Source organism: Micropterus dolomieu, linkage group LG05 (assembly GCF_021292245.1).
Source record: "Micropterus dolomieu isolate WLL.071019.BEF.003 ecotype Adirondacks linkage group LG05, ASM2129224v1, whole genome shotgun sequence".
In the NCBI taxonomy this organism is placed as follows: domain Eukaryota; kingdom Metazoa; phylum Chordata; class Actinopteri; order Centrarchiformes; family Centrarchidae; genus Micropterus; species Micropterus dolomieu.
The window spans coordinates 28,038,443-28,055,321 of record NC_060154.1 but is presented as its reverse complement, the minus strand read 5'-3'; the positions used below and the strand labels follow the sequence as shown (position 1 = coordinate 28,055,321).

The 16,879-nt window shown below is 37.7% G+C and overlaps 1 protein-coding gene and 1 long non-coding RNA gene across 4 annotated transcripts in view; both read left to right on the top strand.

Moving 5' to 3' along the window:
• LOC123971628 overlaps positions 1 to 16,879 on the top strand; it is a 161,581-nt gene that overhangs the window by 120,273 nt on the left and 24,429 nt on the right. The gene's annotated exons all lie outside the window — the stretch shown is intronic.
• On the top strand, positions 1,375 to 11,782 carry LOC123971629. Its single transcript, XR_006825240.1, has 3 exons — positions 1,375 to 1,614; positions 2,382 to 2,460; positions 11,678 to 11,782. It is a non-coding gene; the product is annotated as an uncharacterized LOC123971629 (long non-coding RNA).

Below are 16,879 nucleotides of genomic sequence, written 5' to 3'. Positions count from 1 at the left end.
ACGCTGAATAATCATGTAGGTTATGTGGCTTTACAAACGTGAAAGGTATGATAAGCTCAGAGGATAAATTAGTGCTACTTTAAAGCTTGCCACAGGTTTCCAATAATTCCCAACATCTAGGCTAAGCTGATGACAACATCACAAAAATGACAAAAGTCAAGTAGAAGCAAAGCAAACTGCTTATAAGCCTATACATGATTTTATGCTCCGAGGGGGTGAATTCTGAAATGTGTGACATTGCACGCACACCTCCTCCTCAAAATGCACCCCTCTCTGTCTATTTCTTTGTCTTGATTTCCCACACATGAAATGTGCGGCCACAAATTATAATTATTATACTTTTATTTTCCTTGCCCCAGCCTTTCAATGATCTGAGTCACTCACATAAGCTGAAAAAGCTTTGGTAAATACCATAATTATATCACAGGGGAAAACAGTTGTTTAAGGTGCACATGGATGTAAAATTGTTATGACACTTGAAAACCAGTACATATTGTGCATGTGCCATTGAAGGTTTACTACTTCATTATCTAATAAACAGTATACAAAAGTGAAAAAAAAAAAAAACTCACAATGAAAAGCGACAACAGTTAAAATGAGTAGTATGCTGGCCCGGTCACACCAGCATTTAAAACAGCGAAATTTCGCAAAATCAGTTTATTTCAATTGATCAGTAGATTCCCTCGCACAGGGCAAAGAAGTCAAGTCAGTTTTTTTATGGAGCAAATTTAAAAACAACAAATGTTGACCAATGTGCTTTACATGTAGATTAAATTACAGGATTTTTCGATTGATGAACACAGAAATGATAAAATATACACACAGAAATTAGCTGTTGCCATTAGCTGACAGTTAGCAATAGCATGCTCCCAGCTAGCTAGGATATTAACATTAACATGCAAACAGTAGTCCACCAACTAGCCCTGTGAGTGCTCAGTACATCGCTTCTAGCATCGCCTATTTCTCAAGGAATTATGCTCTTGCACTTTCTGATGTGGCCGTGCTGCCATTTCCATTTAAAATGTTCAGCTGTACTATATGTTACTGAGCTTACTTTACTTAGTAACACAGTACAGTTATCAAATCACCCCAGGGAATGGGACAAGGTACAAGGTTGTTTGTTAATACAGCACAGGGCTGCATGACGAAATGAAATTTGTAGTTCCTTCATGCTACACACACAACATATAGTTAAGTGTAGGCCTATATTAAAATATGGTAATGTATAAAATAAAATACAATAAAACAGTATATACAGTTATTTATATACAAATATACAGACACGTATACACCCCAAAAATTCCATGGTGCATTTTTTGAATTTGCATCTGGGGTGAATGTAAACAGCAGCAACCAGATGATAATATGAAAGTTTCATCTTCACAATAAACAGTCTGAAATTTGGGAAGCAGAGTCCATCTCGACTGCATTTGAGCACCAAGAATCATCGATGTAAATCACAGAGTCCACCTCCTCTCATCTTGGGTCTTGTGCTGACGTTTTGGAACATGGACCACCTGATCCGGGTGCTTGATGGGGCAGGTCTCTGTAACGTAGTAACTGTCACCCAGATCTCCATTTATCACTTTTTCAGCAAAGCAAAAAACTGAAGAGGTAATAGTAGAGGTAACACCTTTTATTTTGAATCCCATCTGTTGGAGACCAACTGAAAATGATATTTCTCAAAGTTCTTCTACAGACATATACATGGTATGACTGGTATAGCAGAGATCATATGTGAAATTAGTTTCCATGGAGTTTTGATGGCACTCTCTTGAGCTTCGTGGAGGAGGAGAAGAGATACTTACTGCCACGCTGGTGCTGTGAGAGGATTTGTTTTGGGAACAAATATGTCTTTAAAGTGAAAACACAGACGCTGAAAGTCAAAACATTTGGAGAAAGTAATGGAAGGATGAGGCCTTTCCAGTATTTAAGTATTTAATAAGACATTTCAGTATAAAATTTCTGCTCCCAGTTATTTAAGATCACAGCTTGTTAAATTATAAATAGAAAAAACAAAACAAAACTTGTATTATAAAAAGGTAGAAAACTATGCAGTGTGTATTAACTGAAGTGTTCGAAGACGCAGCATGTTGCAGTGACGCATGTGTGACAAGGCTGAACGCATGCCTGCACAGAGCCAAGAAACAACAGCTTTAATTGAAACAAGAGCATTAATGACATTTATGTCCATGAGACAAATGACTAAGAATCATGAGTCACTTGTGGTGAAGACAGGCTTTACCTCCAAATGTGATTTTTCTGTGATACAGTATAAAAAACTTAGTCTATAGGAATTCAGCAGGAATTACATGTACCAATATGCAAGGGATATTTTTTTAGTTTGTTACTTAGATATATACATGTGTTTTTCTATTAAGGCCTCATAGCTGTCAACAAACAGCAACATCTGGATTTGATCTCATAAGGCCTGAGGAGTTTGACTAATCACCAGAGTAAGTAAGTAAACTATTGCAGATGTGAGATAATTTTAGGGACAGGCTCTCCAATTAACTTCATTTAAATTAGCAGATTATCAATATGAGGGTTGATGGGCAATTGACATGTCTCATTTACCGACTTCTCCTCAGCGCGACATGACCTGCCACAGAAGAAGGTATGGGTAGAAACCTGAGCATGAATATGTGTTCAAAGTTTTAAGTCCATGTTCTGATTTAATTTAACACACTTTAAAACTGGGTCTGTGTTGTCAGGTAGAGTATACGTGCTGACACACATGCAGGAGATTTTGAAAGACAAACTTGCACAGACAACAATAGAGCTAGGGCTTTGAAACGCTAGCTGTAAAGTATCCTCATTAATTGTGTAAAATAGGTTTCTCTCCAAAGATGTGACAGAAATGGTGTAATGTTGGGCTTCGTGGGTAGATATGCTGGCTAATTGGCTCTTTAAAAGAAGGTTAAGGCATTTTAAAGGCCTCAAATTGGTCTTTTCTCCTTCAGAGCAAGTTTCGAGTGCCAAAAATAACTAGACCTGCAAGCAGGTATTAATGGGGTCCTAGCCAACCTTCTGGTGGCCCACCGAGGCAATGCAAGTCAGACCTGCAGTCCCACAGGCTCATTGCAAGTCACAGGTAGAGAGACTGGAAAAGATTTAGGTTCTGACTAGGAGGAGTTTTAAAAAGTAGGTTTGGCTTATTTCATAACTTTGCAAGAAACGCACCACCTAGTGGGCGATCGGTGCCAAATTTTGCCTTAGCAAGGCGTACGAAAGTACTGACCCGAGTTTCGTGTTAATCGAGATATGCCATTACTTCCTGTTTTGACCGTAACCTACAAGAAGTTGTTTGTTTATAACCTCCGCATTTTTTGGATTACTAATCACCAGCTAGGAGGAGTTCAAAATAGTAAATGTAGCACATTTTGCAATTTCATGAAGAACAATTATAGGCGAAATATATATATTACGAGATGCAGCTCAATTCAGGGAACATGTGTATATAAGATTTTTGAATATTCGAAGTAATATGTGGTGGGAGTTATTTTCAAAATGCGCTTACCTTGATTATTGTGCCACTTGCTGGTGGGCATGTGTCATTATTTGTGTCTGAGGTGTTTGCAGCAGTCTATACCTCTCCTGTGAAATTAACTTGCATAACTTATGGTGTAAGCTGCAGTACGACTGCCTTGCGTGCGTGGCCCCCAGCCCCCTTGGGCTTGGACCCCTAATTAGGGTGGTGCTGATTGTTATGGACCCCATATCACACTAAGGCAACACAGACAGCAGGGAGGATGCCAAGGGAAGCTTTATGCGTCTCATTTGAGGTAAGCTGAACTGACGCTCATTATAAACTGTATGAGTTGTTTGAGGGACAGTCGGCAAGACAGATTACATAAGTATCTGGAGCTTTTTAAAACAACCATTTGCAATTTGTATAGTCATTATTTGTGGGATTTAATTTCTGTATGGAAACAGCTTTTATTTTATGCATGATGATGTCTCAATCCATGAAGAGGCCTGAATCTATAATCTAGAGACTGTTCTCACCCAAATAAGTACAGCAAAGAAGTAGCAATACATAATTTTTTTTTGGTTGATTATTTTTGGGATAATTTGGTGTACTAAAACAAGCTGTAAACACAACAATGACTTATCACCTCATAAAGTTGTTGTGGAGAACATGTTGCCTATTTACACATCCAGACGTCTTTTTTTTGACTTGTGGTTTGGTGCTGGGCAGATAGTTTACAGTGGGTTTATCAGAGCAGTTTTGCATTAAACAGTGACCTGCTGCAGCTGGAAATGGGTTTTATTAGAGTGGTGAGAGAGAACAGTAAAGTTGCAGGCCGGAAAAACAAAAATGAGCTGGAAAAAACTGAAAAGCTCGAATAGCTGAGAGGAACTACAAAGTTGGGGGATAATACTCTGTGGGTTTGTCAATACGTGCAACACCTTTCACATTAAACTCAGTCTAATATCTTTAAATGTAACAGATGTTTGTCAAATCACCAAAAAGACAAATGAAAAAGTACAAGACAAGTTTATTTGTATAGCACCTTTCTCAACAAGGCAATTCAAAGTGCTTTATGTGAAACATAAAAGCAACTTACGGAAATAGAAAGACATTTAAATATAATTAAAATTGTTAAATAGAAAATAAAAACAAAGTAAAACAGGACAGTAAAAGTTATAGTGCATGTAAGATATTAATCAAAAGCCTCAAATTTGATTCAATAAAAGACAGCGGCAAAAACAAAAGACTTCAGCCTTGATTTAAAAGAACCAAGAGTTTCAACATACAGTACCTGCAGTTTTCTGGGAGTTTGTTCCAGATACCAGATGGTGCATAAAAACTGAATGTTTAGTTTTGACTGTGGGAACAGAAAGCAGACCTGCCCCAGACGCCCTGAAAGGTCTGGATGGTTCATAGTATAGCAAAAAATCAGAAATAAACCATTCAGTGCTTTATAAACCAACAGCACTATTTTAAAATCAGTTCTTTGACAGACAGGAAGCCAGTTCCAAGACTGAAATGGCGAAGACAGGGAGGGTTCAGGCAGGAACCAGAGTTGGTGATTATTAGAACATAGAAAAGACTAACACTTGTTTCTGGTGAGCTTCATTTTGTTTCTGTCGAGTTTGAATGAAGTGTGTTTTACAATGAGTTAATAAGGCAATTAGTTCATGAAGGAGGATGCTAACTTCAGTAGATATCTCTGCAGCACAATACATCTTTGACATAATGTCAACTGTTACTTCTTCACATTCTGCTGATCATGTTAGTTCATTCTTTGAATGTTTAAAAAAAAAAAAAAATCTGGCCATATCTTCCACACTATATTTTTAAGGAAACCCATACAATTTTTTGTTTGGTTTTCTTGTACGAATTTTAACTCGCGTAGCAGATTTGTAGACCTTTAAAACTTTTACAGCAGGTGTCATCTCTGTTCTTTGGCAAAGACAAAGCTCAAACATTAATCGTCAAATACCCCTCCGAGCACTCATTCCTCTTTTGCAGCTGTTTGGGGACTTCCACATTGTGAGGTTCCATAACACTGACATGGAATCGTGGTGAGCAGTCGGATGTCCTAGTAGCCTCATTCTCCCTGCTAGTAGAGCATGTCCCAACTGTTGTCAATTTATCAATGTACTGTGCACTAGTGGGCACAGTTTGAGCCACCATTAGGACAGGTGCCTCCATCCATCATGGCCAAGTCACTTATTCCACCTTGTCAGGGGAAACAAAATGGAGCTTTTGAAGAAATGTAAACAATTCTCAGTGGACAATCAGAGGACCAATCTCAACACTTCACATGAAGAACTGAGTACAGAGAGAGTTCAGTCTCCCATTAACATCCAGGGCCTACCGCGCTTATACTGTTTCCCCCATATGTCCTTTAATTGTAGTTGTCTAATGTTAGTACTGCATTTTAAGTGCTGCATGTTTTCTTCTAGATGTAATTATCCTATTGTCTTGATTACCCAGAAAATCACTCTGCTGTGTACTGCAAGAACGTTGCAGCTCTAAAATGTTATATTGCTATATTTATTTATATACTATGTAAATACCACCAATTAAGTTTTTAAAAAAGCACCAAATCTTCACTGATTTTCAGTTTGACATGAAAATATATTTAGTGTTGCCCTGGATTTTGTCATTTAGTTTCATACACACTTGAACTTGGAAAATTGTCTCATTCTACAAGATACTTACAGTGACATTTATTATTTAATAGTTTGGATTAATAATATAACAATGATAAAATATTGGATGCATGTATTCCCTGTACAAGGGAATGCTCTATTCATGTTTGAAAATGTATTTAGCTGAAGCTTGTTTAGGAGAGTTTCATCTTGACAATTATAGTCTTATGAGGAGTGCTCTTACCCCTAGGCTGCATTTTCGTTATACTGCTGCACAATACAGCCAGAGGTGAAGATAACTGGGTTTTAATTAAAAGACAAAAAGAAATTAGAAATTGGGGGATGCACAAAGCTGTTCATCAGTCCCCACCAATCAACCAGGACCATGTCACAACAACTGTCAACAGAATGAAGTGAATAGAGAGCAGACAGATTGATAACTGTTTATATATATTTTTTTATCACTAATCTAAATCAACATTTGCAGTCATGATGAAAGCTTAGCTCTGCTAAGTTATCACTAATCTGTAGGTTCTGCTACACCAGCATAGCCCCATACTGTACAAAATATTGGTGTGCATTTTTCTTTTTAACTCGAACAACAAAGGAGTCACATGACTTGAACCCTTGTATTGTCTATTAACATCTGGGATAAAGGGTAAAAACTGTTATTTACTAATGGAATCACATTGCATTAGATATCTCGGAGGTTACATAGGCGTTTTTCATGGCAGACATTTTGACATGTCAAAGTAGGAAAAGCATGGGTGTAAATCATAAAATGAACGATGGCTTTATTCCATCTAGCTGCTTCAGTTTCCGGGTCTGGGTATTGTCTATGCTGGTTCGATGTCATGGCTTACTGGGACACTTGAATAGAACAGAGCCATCGCTAATTTCCTAAGTAACACCTGTGCATTGTGTACTATGTCAAGATAAGTACGTCAAAATGTCTGCTGTGAAAAAGGCCTATTGTAAAATGTTAATTGTTACAGTAGTTGGCAATAACGTTAAAGGACAACGCCAGTTTTATATTATTTAAGTTCCATTTAGAGAAACTTAAAGCCTGATAAACTGCGGCTTATTCCACTGTGCCATAGAGCTCTGTTCTATGTGCAAACCCAATAAATTAAGAAAGTTAAAGTGTCTACGTTTTAGTGGCATCTAGTGGTGAGAGTTGCGACTGCCATGATTTCAGATTGTGGTAAAACGGTGCAACGTTTTTAATGACATTTAAACAAAACAAAACAAAGTATTCATTATTGGTCACTTGATAGGCACACGGTCATCTTATGTTCCACCGGGGCAGTATTCAACAGAAGTTTAGCTGCTGATCTGAGCTTCCATGCTGTTACCGTTTTATTGCCAATTAGTGATCAGCTGATTGTCTCACAAAGTAACCAACAAAGCCAAAACAGAGAGAAGAGTTACTACATGAAATTAATCCAACTACATGTTTTACACCACAAGCCAAAGCACAGGGCTGGAGAGTAACTACATGAAATTATTCCAACTACATGTTTTTTCTACCAGAGTAGTAAAAGTTTAGCTGGCTGATTGCTTCCATGCTGTAAGCTAACGTTAGTTTTATTGCCAATTACTGATCAGCTGATTGTCTCGCTAATGTAACCGGAAAAGCCAAACCACAGTGCTGGAGAACAACAAGGCTACATGAAATTAACCAACAAGATAAAAGACTGACAGGGGAGACACGCCACGGCTCTCTGTGATTATGGCCAGCTTTGAGATAAAGCTATCAAACAACAGTTTTCATTTGCATTGCTAAAGTCTGACAAACAAAGTTAATTACCTGTCCAGCAGAAAACAGACAACTTCAAAGCCCATCAAAGCCTTCCATCTGGGAAAATCCACACCGATTATGTCCTTGATTTTTTGCCGTCATCTGTTTGCATCTGTCCCGACTCCTCTGGCTTCATGGTATAAAGATCCACAGGCTGTCGGCTCTCCTGCTAAATAACAGGCGTGCTCGTTCATCTGTCTAAATGTCACTTCTCTTCTTACTTCTAATAAGCCAGAGGACTACTCAGAGACTGTTTATAATTATTATTATTATTATTTCCTCTTCTTCTTCTACGGACGCATTTAATGTAGTGACGGGCGTCTACACTGCCAGAATTATACAAGCAGAAGAAGAACGCTGTGATGACGAAATGCGCTCTGTAGCGCTGTTTGTCCGTTGTCGGCTTTTGTAGAAACATTACCACACAATACAGCGAGCTCCATAGAAGGGGGTGCCCGCGGTTATGTAGATATAAATGTCTTATTCTAAGGTAATAAAAACATAATGATTCATTATGTAAGGTCTTTATACACCACTGAACACATAGTTATAGATATTATATTGCATTTCTGTTAATAAATCCTACATGAATATTACACACTGAACCTTTAACGAGTCATGCCAGCTTTTCAATCACCAAACCATCTGAAAAGAACGTGCTTTAGATTCAACACCATAGACGGAAAAATCGGGGACAAAACTGTTGTTGTTTGTGGACTTTGCGGACATAAAATGCAACTGCCTTACAGTAACGTTAGCTTGTTTTATTTTTGCTGTTGTGCCTGCATAATAGTAGCCCATAATTACCAATTGAGTGACCAATTTAAATCACCATATCATCCAAACTTTTATTACTTTTTGAAAGGCATGCCTCTGCAGTACACAAAGATGGGGCTGTAAAATCAAAAACAGCATGACGCAAAGTAATGCCCTATGCCACCTGTCATGTGACTGTAGTGTCCAAACTTGGTATCGTTGCTGTTGTGTGAGGGCTCCAGGTGAATCTTTTGTGGAAATAATTAACAACAAATGGTAAAACCAATGGGATACCCTGTCATAGGATGCCCTAATTAAACAAACTAATAAGACATATGGATGTGAATAATTATTTATATCTGCTCTGAATATAATCTTTCTTTTTCTTCTTTTTTTTGCCTTTTACACTTTGGTTTTGGTTTGGATAAACAAAATGAGATATAACATGAACTAGAATTGGTTAGAGCTAATGTTAGGTCGATTTTGTTACATTTGGACGGAGCAAGGGTATCTGTTTTCACCAGTTTCCAGTCTTTATGCTAAGCTAATTTAACCGTTTCCTGGCTTCAGCTTCATATTGAACGGATAGATATGTTGACCCACTTGTCTAACTCTCGTCAAGAAAGCAAAAAGCACATTTTTCAAAATGTCTAACTATTGCTTTATCACAGAATGCAGCTGTTTGTTCTCAAGTAACTTTCTAAAATCGTTCTTGAATCAGACTTTTAGCGATTAATTAGAAGTTAGTTCCTGATTTATTCCGAACTCATTCTTTGATAACTCCTCAGGATTTTTTCTGACCTGATTGTTAAGGGCTACCTTTAATATCAAGCAGCTTTTCTTATACATTTCATGTCCAGTGCGCGTTTTTCTTACTATTGTTTGTTATAGTTGGATGTAACTATGTTATTACTGACTAAAAGTATTATTGCCCCATGAGTGTGACAGATCAGATGTGTCTGGATATATTATTTCATACAATGTAGTGTGCCAAGCCCAGGATGAACTGAGATGATATTTTTAACAGCCATTGTAGTCAGTCAGATCTTAGGAAGTGGCAGAACATTGCACACATTGTAGCTGCATTATAAGTAGTTCTGCAACAATTCTTGACCAACCCAAAACAGTACTTGAGGAGGGCAAATATTTTAAAAAGTAGTTGAGCAATTAACATACATTATTTCGGCTCTTTTCCAAACACAGAACGGATCTGAAGTGTTACAATTAAATTAAATGGTGCCACATGTTAGTATGAGAAGAATTCAGTATAATGAGAAGTATGGGGGAAGAGGCAAATTTGTCAAACCTCATGAAGAGCACTCCTGTTGATTAGCTCAGAAGCTCAGAAACCATTATACACATCATACATGTTGAATTATTTTGCAGGACCCAAGTCATTTTTTCTCTAACAATGTGTATGTATGTTGATGCAAAAGCAACGAACTATATATGAATGTAAGTATCATGCTTTTAAATAGAAATTTCTATGGTTATAAATAACAATAACAATAACAACAGACTGCAACATGATTTACATTCCCTACTAGAAGATATAGAAGAAAACAAAATCACACTTTTTATCCAGACATATTTCACCTCATTCTGACATATTGTTATGAAGTGAATTCAATTCAACACGAAAGTAATTATATCTATTATATTCAGACAAAATGTTGCAAACCTTTGGTCATGCTAATCACATCTTCTTTTATTGTGAGAGAAGACTCTAGTTGGCTGTTTCTTTCCTTTCATATTTTATATGCTTATTATCTAATTTTCTTTTGAAGGCCTTAATTATTCTCAGTCTGAAAATGAACAATAATTGCTGCCCTACTGCTTACAAAGTCTGCTGAACAGAAGAATAAAAGAGTAGTCTTTTCAATGGTCAATCAACAAAGAAGTACATTAATCATTATCTTACATCACAATTTCTTGTTTTGTGCATGAAATATGGTTCTGGAAGAATTAAAATGTCTTTTACCCTTCCAATTATGCATGCGATTTGTATGGTTACGCTGAAACATAATATGAACAACAAGGATAAAATAGAATTTACAAAGAGGAGAGTGCTTTGATCACATACTGTATGCCTTAAGGAGTCTTGCCTGAGACTCTTTGATGTGAATCAGTGCATGAAAGACAGGTCCAATTGGCCTGGGGTGACCCCCAAATTTGCACTCTTTAATCATGTGTTCCATGTCAGGTGTGTTAAAAAAAAAGTCCCTTGTGGCTTATAATTTTTTACCATTATTCCATGAGGCAAATTTCCTGACAGAATAGTGTGAAACAATTTGCTTAAATATGGTTTTGGTTATCGCACAAAACACTACTGCTTGCAATGAAAGACATTACAGAGGACGGGAGCGGATGGGAGGAAAAGCCCAAACAGTTGTTGTGTTAATACCTTCATAAACACTGGGATTGCAGCACCTAATTACCATCAGATGGATGGAACTGAAAGGTCAGTCGTAGACTTTTTTTAGCCACTCTACCAATGCAGCTCAAGGGATTTCCTTCCCTCCGTCCAATATTTTAGTCCACAGTAAAAAAAAATCTTAAAGGGTATCTATGATGCTAATTTCTAGCTCTGTGTTTTTATTCTGGGGTTCCACTGGAGTAGCCAGTGTAACAAGCCGCCAGAAAGTGCATCATGCTTTGAAGCCAATTTGGCATAGTGGCCAAACCGTGGAGTTACATCTCCCAGGTCTGTCATATGATGAACACTTGACCCAAAAGCCTTTTCCCCATAGACTTATATTCTGTTTTCAAGCAGATAATTTCAACCACAACCCCCGCGAAATGACTAATTTCACTCACTTCACAATCACAAGTTGTTTTATTTTGTCCGATAACATTTAGAAAGTCTAGAAGAGCTGCACGATTTAATCATTTTATCCCCAAGTAGGTGGAGGGCTAAACTGGAATAAATTTTTTTGGAGTAAAGTAAAAGGTACTTTATTGTTACATACACATATATGTTGCGAAATTCATTTTCTGCATTTAATCCATCCCAAGGGAGCAGTGGGCAGCCGCTGTGCAGCACCCAGGGACCACCACCAGATCTTGATCAGTGTCTGGTCAATGGCACTGACTGAAGAACTAACATGTTTTTGATGGTGGGGGAAAGTCAGCCAGTGGAAGTCTCTAGCGTGCTTGCTCTTGTCACTGATGGCTATACAAAAACACACAATTTTTATAACTTTTTTCACAGAAACTGCATAACTACTGCTAACTGTAACATTAAAAAAATGTATAAAGTGAATCAATATTTCACTGAAATATTCTTTAATAAAGTTATTTGTTTAAGAAAGCAGCTGTGAGTACCTTTGCATAGTCATATTGGTGCACTATCCACATAGAAAAGGTCTATTTTCATTCCAGCTCATACATTTACTTTATTGGCCACCATATCAGTAATCAGAATTTTTCCCTTCCAAAATTGGTATTGGTCTCAAAAAAACAATATCTGTCAGGCTCTACTACAGTGTAGTTGAAATTGTTGTGGACAGAGTCCTCCTCAGGCCTTTTAAACAAAGACTAATTAGGCTTTTTAGTTTACCAGGCCTTGTTAGCAGCCGTCCCTGCTGCCCAGTGTAATAACACAACTACACAGTCAAGTTTTACTGGTACCATTTACATTTACAAGCCCTTTGTATTGACGTATGGTTATTGTTATGAACAATCCATAGCTAGCCACCGGTCAGGTCCCTCAGTATGGGGCCAGACGAACCATGGTTCAACAAGACCTCTACAACTTGTTCAAGAAGCTCTATGAGAACGTCTCCCAGATCAGGAACGGGTCCCCTAAGAATGGTGTTCTCCAGGGAAACTCTGCTGGCCAGTTAACCCTTTAAACCCAAATAAGCAACATTAGGCAACACTGGGCCAACTGCAGGAAGCAGATTTAAAGAAAAGTGATGGTATTTTTCAATCTGGATCTTTTTCTCATAATTATGGCCTGCTTGCCACCTTTGTTGTAAAGATTCGGGAAACATGACAAAACAGTGTGGGCAAGCACCGTGAGCCTCCTATAGCTGCCCAAATAACTCAAATTCTACATAAATCATCTCAAAAGCCTGTCGCTGAGTCTGACTGCAAGTAAACACAGAAAGTTTCTACCTGAAAAAGCTACTGTGGCTGACTGCATAAAGATCGACTGAAGATGCAACTTGCTGGCAAACCAGACTTAGCTACCTTCTGTTACTACTACTAACACTTAATTGATAGCAACTCGAACACTCATACATTTATACAAACCAGTGTTGCTGATGAATAGGCAGCCACCCAGCCTCCCTAATCAGTTTCCTTAATCAGACTACCACCAAAGATTACTGAGATATGCACACTCCTCTAACACAAAAAGATACGATTAAAATTTGAGGAAACCACACACCACTTCTGATTTATCAAGGAACAATTGGGCTAAACTTTGTCACATTTAGCAAAATGACAGAAACTTCCTGCCTGTACACCAGTACAGCATAGCAACACACAAAGTGTTAGCTCTCTTAGCTCTTTGTATTCATAAAGGATAAGGATTTGGGCTGGTTGTAACTGGCTCACTATCACTAGTTCTGAGTAACAGAGACATGAGGCATGAGAGTAGACCTGTAAGGGAGAAAAACAGTCAACTCAACATCAGATTGGATTCCTTTGGTCTGTGTAAGTTTCCTCCATCTTTATTTGACTTTGCTTTGAAAGTGGCAATTTGTAAGGCATGTCACAATCTTCAGTTTTGACCGTTCTTCTTGACATATTTTTGCACACACGCTTTTTTTACTGAATACGTAAGACACCTACAGTCCAAACAGAGAATACATATCTTCAGGCCATTTTAGAATATTGTTGGCTAGTTCATAATGGAAAACATACATATGGTACTTTTATCTTGACATGGCAAATGCAAATTGTTATCTGTCCATAAACTAAATTCCATTGCTCCCCGCTGTATAGACATTCTTGTGTGATTTAATAGGGTCTTCTTATTTCTATATGGAGATAGAATTGGAAGACAAATAGGATTTAAGGAAACATATTACCTCTTGTCCCTCTCTGAATACAAAGGGCAGACCTTAGTGCTATCACAAAGAAAACAGCTTAGCAGCAGTGCATTTGTTTTCCATTCAGAGAGAGAAGCACTTTGTCTTTCCAATCGTTACCTGTCTGTGAATCAGTTGCTCCATTAAGGACAGCCTAAAGAGGGAGGTGCTGTCTAGGGCTAAATTGCAATTAGTCGGCCTGCAAGTGAGGCTGGCACCAGTTAACTTGGGATATTGGAGTGCAAGGGCCCCGTAATCAGGCTTTGGTCATGTAGAACAATGCATAAAATTAAATTGACATTAATGAATAATTGTGTAATGAAAATGGAGGAGTAGAGTTAATTGCATGTTACAGTGAGTGTAATGCCCAGATAACCTTGTGTCTAATGCTATTCTTAGTCTGACTGCCAAGGCTCTCACCGTGGCTCCTCTCGGCGGGAAGTCATTAAAGCCAGGGAGTAGATAATGCCAGTGTGCCGAAACCCAGAGTAGCTACAATCTTGCAAAGACTTTCTTTCACAGGCTTTTTTTCCTAAGTGGGCTATGCTGAAGTCATTTGTACACAGTCTGAATGAAATTAAAGGTCACCAGTGCCACGCATCTATGTCTGGATGGGCTTTTAGAGTGGGGCCCACTCACCTACAGAAGCTGTCACATGGTAGAATGAACACCTTAAGATGACTGAGGACTAGAATATTAGCCACAGATGAAGAGGACTTGAGTGACAGCTGGTCTGACTAATTCGTAAATGTAACCCATGTTGAACTACACCTTCCATTTAAAAAATATGCCAACAATTAGGTGCTTTGTTCAGAATTTCAGTTTGAGTTGTACTTATATTGTCAGACTTGCAGACTATTTCAAATTGTCATTGACGGCTCAGTGACAGACATATAATCAGAAATATAATATGCAATTGCCTTTGCCATTGGTTCCCAGCTTGAGAGTCGGGACCCCCTCAGGGGGTTGCAAAATAAATCTGAAGGGTGGCGAGGTGATTAATAAGATAGGAAAGCAGAACAAAACATGCCATGATAAACAAAATTATTTCCACCTTTTTTTGATGTTTGTCTAATTTTCAAAAAATCAACAACTGCTTTTAAACTGACCACAATTAAGTGAACTAAAATAAAAGTCTTAGAAGACTGATTCGCCAAAAATGTATACCACATTACTAAATAAAAGTGGAACAAAAACCACTCTGTTTGACCTGGGCATAATCCATTCACATGTGGATCTGGTAGTAATGTGTGACAAACAGACATTGCTTCATTTTATTATTGTACAAGCTAAAAATGTTGGGAACCACTGGCCAAACTGTCCCCACATTATAATATAATATAGTAAGCTTAGCCCACATTGAAAAATCTGCTTCCATTTGTTTTGCAAAGAAGTGACACAAAGACCTGAGAGGCAGAAAAAAACGCTCAGTATGGGCCCATCAGCAGCAGCGTCCCATAGGGAAAATCAGTGAAAAGAACAGCAATGTATCAATTTACTAGCTGCTAATTTACCATTGTCTCAGCTCATTAAGTTCAAATGCATCACTAACATCACATTATCACAGTAACATGCAATAAATAAAGCTAAGGAAGCAATCTTCAAGTAATTTACCTGATCATTTCTGGTAATTACTGATTTGTTTGCTTATTGCTATTTGCTGTACTGAAAGACTGAATGCGTGTTATCCGATCATCTTAGAAGAGGAATGAAAATGATAAAGCAGTAGCGTAGTGTACATTTCTAAAAGGCACATACATCATTTTCCACTTCACACCAATCCAGTGTTCGTTTGGAATGACATTCAAACAGGAACTGTGTATCATTGCACATCAAACATATTGGGTATTAATACAAATATTGTTATTTTAAAAGAACAACATACAGAATAACAAGTTCACCTGAAGAAACTGAGTCTGAGATCACCTGCTCTTGACAAGATAGTGGTAGCGAATATTTACACCATACAACTCTGTATTGTACTGTTTTTTTGTAGGCTAAGATGGTCAGTACATCATAGGTAGACCAGGGCAGATGTAAAGTAAATGTAATCCTGCATTACGCAGCACTGTTGGATTTGGAACAGGTCACCAAATGGGGGAGGCAAAAACAGAATTCTTCTGCTATTATCTTAATTGATTTTCATCTTTGATCTTGACCCTTGTGCTGCATGGTGGCTATGGTTACCATTGCCAGTGTTTTCCTGTTTTTAGGACCTGTTAATTTATGACAGATAATTTCCAAATGTATTCTCACAGGCTAAAAAAGTTTTTAGGAAGTGAAGATTGTGAAGAAGATTAGGTAATGGGCCTGAATTCCTTTTTTTTTTTTTTTTTTAAAGCAGACTGCATGAATTAAGTCTTTGTTCTAATTTAGATTATTGCAGTGTATTGCGGTGAAATATTAGGAATACGTCCAGTCATTTTTACAATGATGAAATAGAAATAGAGTACTGAGAGTAAACCCTGTTAGCCTTGCTAGCAAAGTGGCTCTGGAGAAGGCAATGTCAGTCTCTTAGTCTGTCCACCACTTTTGTCTGGACTGATATATCTCAACAACTATTGAATGGAAAATCTTTAATTTGTCCATTACTTTTCTTTATGACCAAATTACTGCAAAACAAATGACCTTCTCATCAATTTCCGCTGTGCTTAGTGCATTGTCATTGTGAGCATGTTAGCATACTGTGGTATGCCTTACAATAGTTGTTAGTTTACAATACAAAGTTTAAAAATTGCTGTTAAAAATGTGTTTTAGATATACAGTGGGTACGGAAAGTATTCAGACCCCTTTAAATTTTTCACTCTTTGTTTCATTGCAGCCATTTTCCAAAAATCAAAAAAGTTAATTTTATTTCTCAGTAATGTACACTCAGCACCCCATCTTGACAGAAAAAAACAGAAATGTAGAAATTTTTGCAAATTTATTAAAAAAGAAAAACTGAAATATCACATGGTCATAAGTATTCAGACCCTTTGCCGTGACACTCATATTTAACTCAGGTGCTGTCTATTTCTTCTGATCATCCTTGAGATGGTTCTACACCTTCATTTGAGTCCAGCTGTGTTTGATTATACTGATTGGACTTGATTAGGAAAGCCACACACCTGTCTATATAAGACCTTACAGCTCACAGTGCATGTCAGAGCAAATGAGAATCATGAGGTCAAAGGAACTG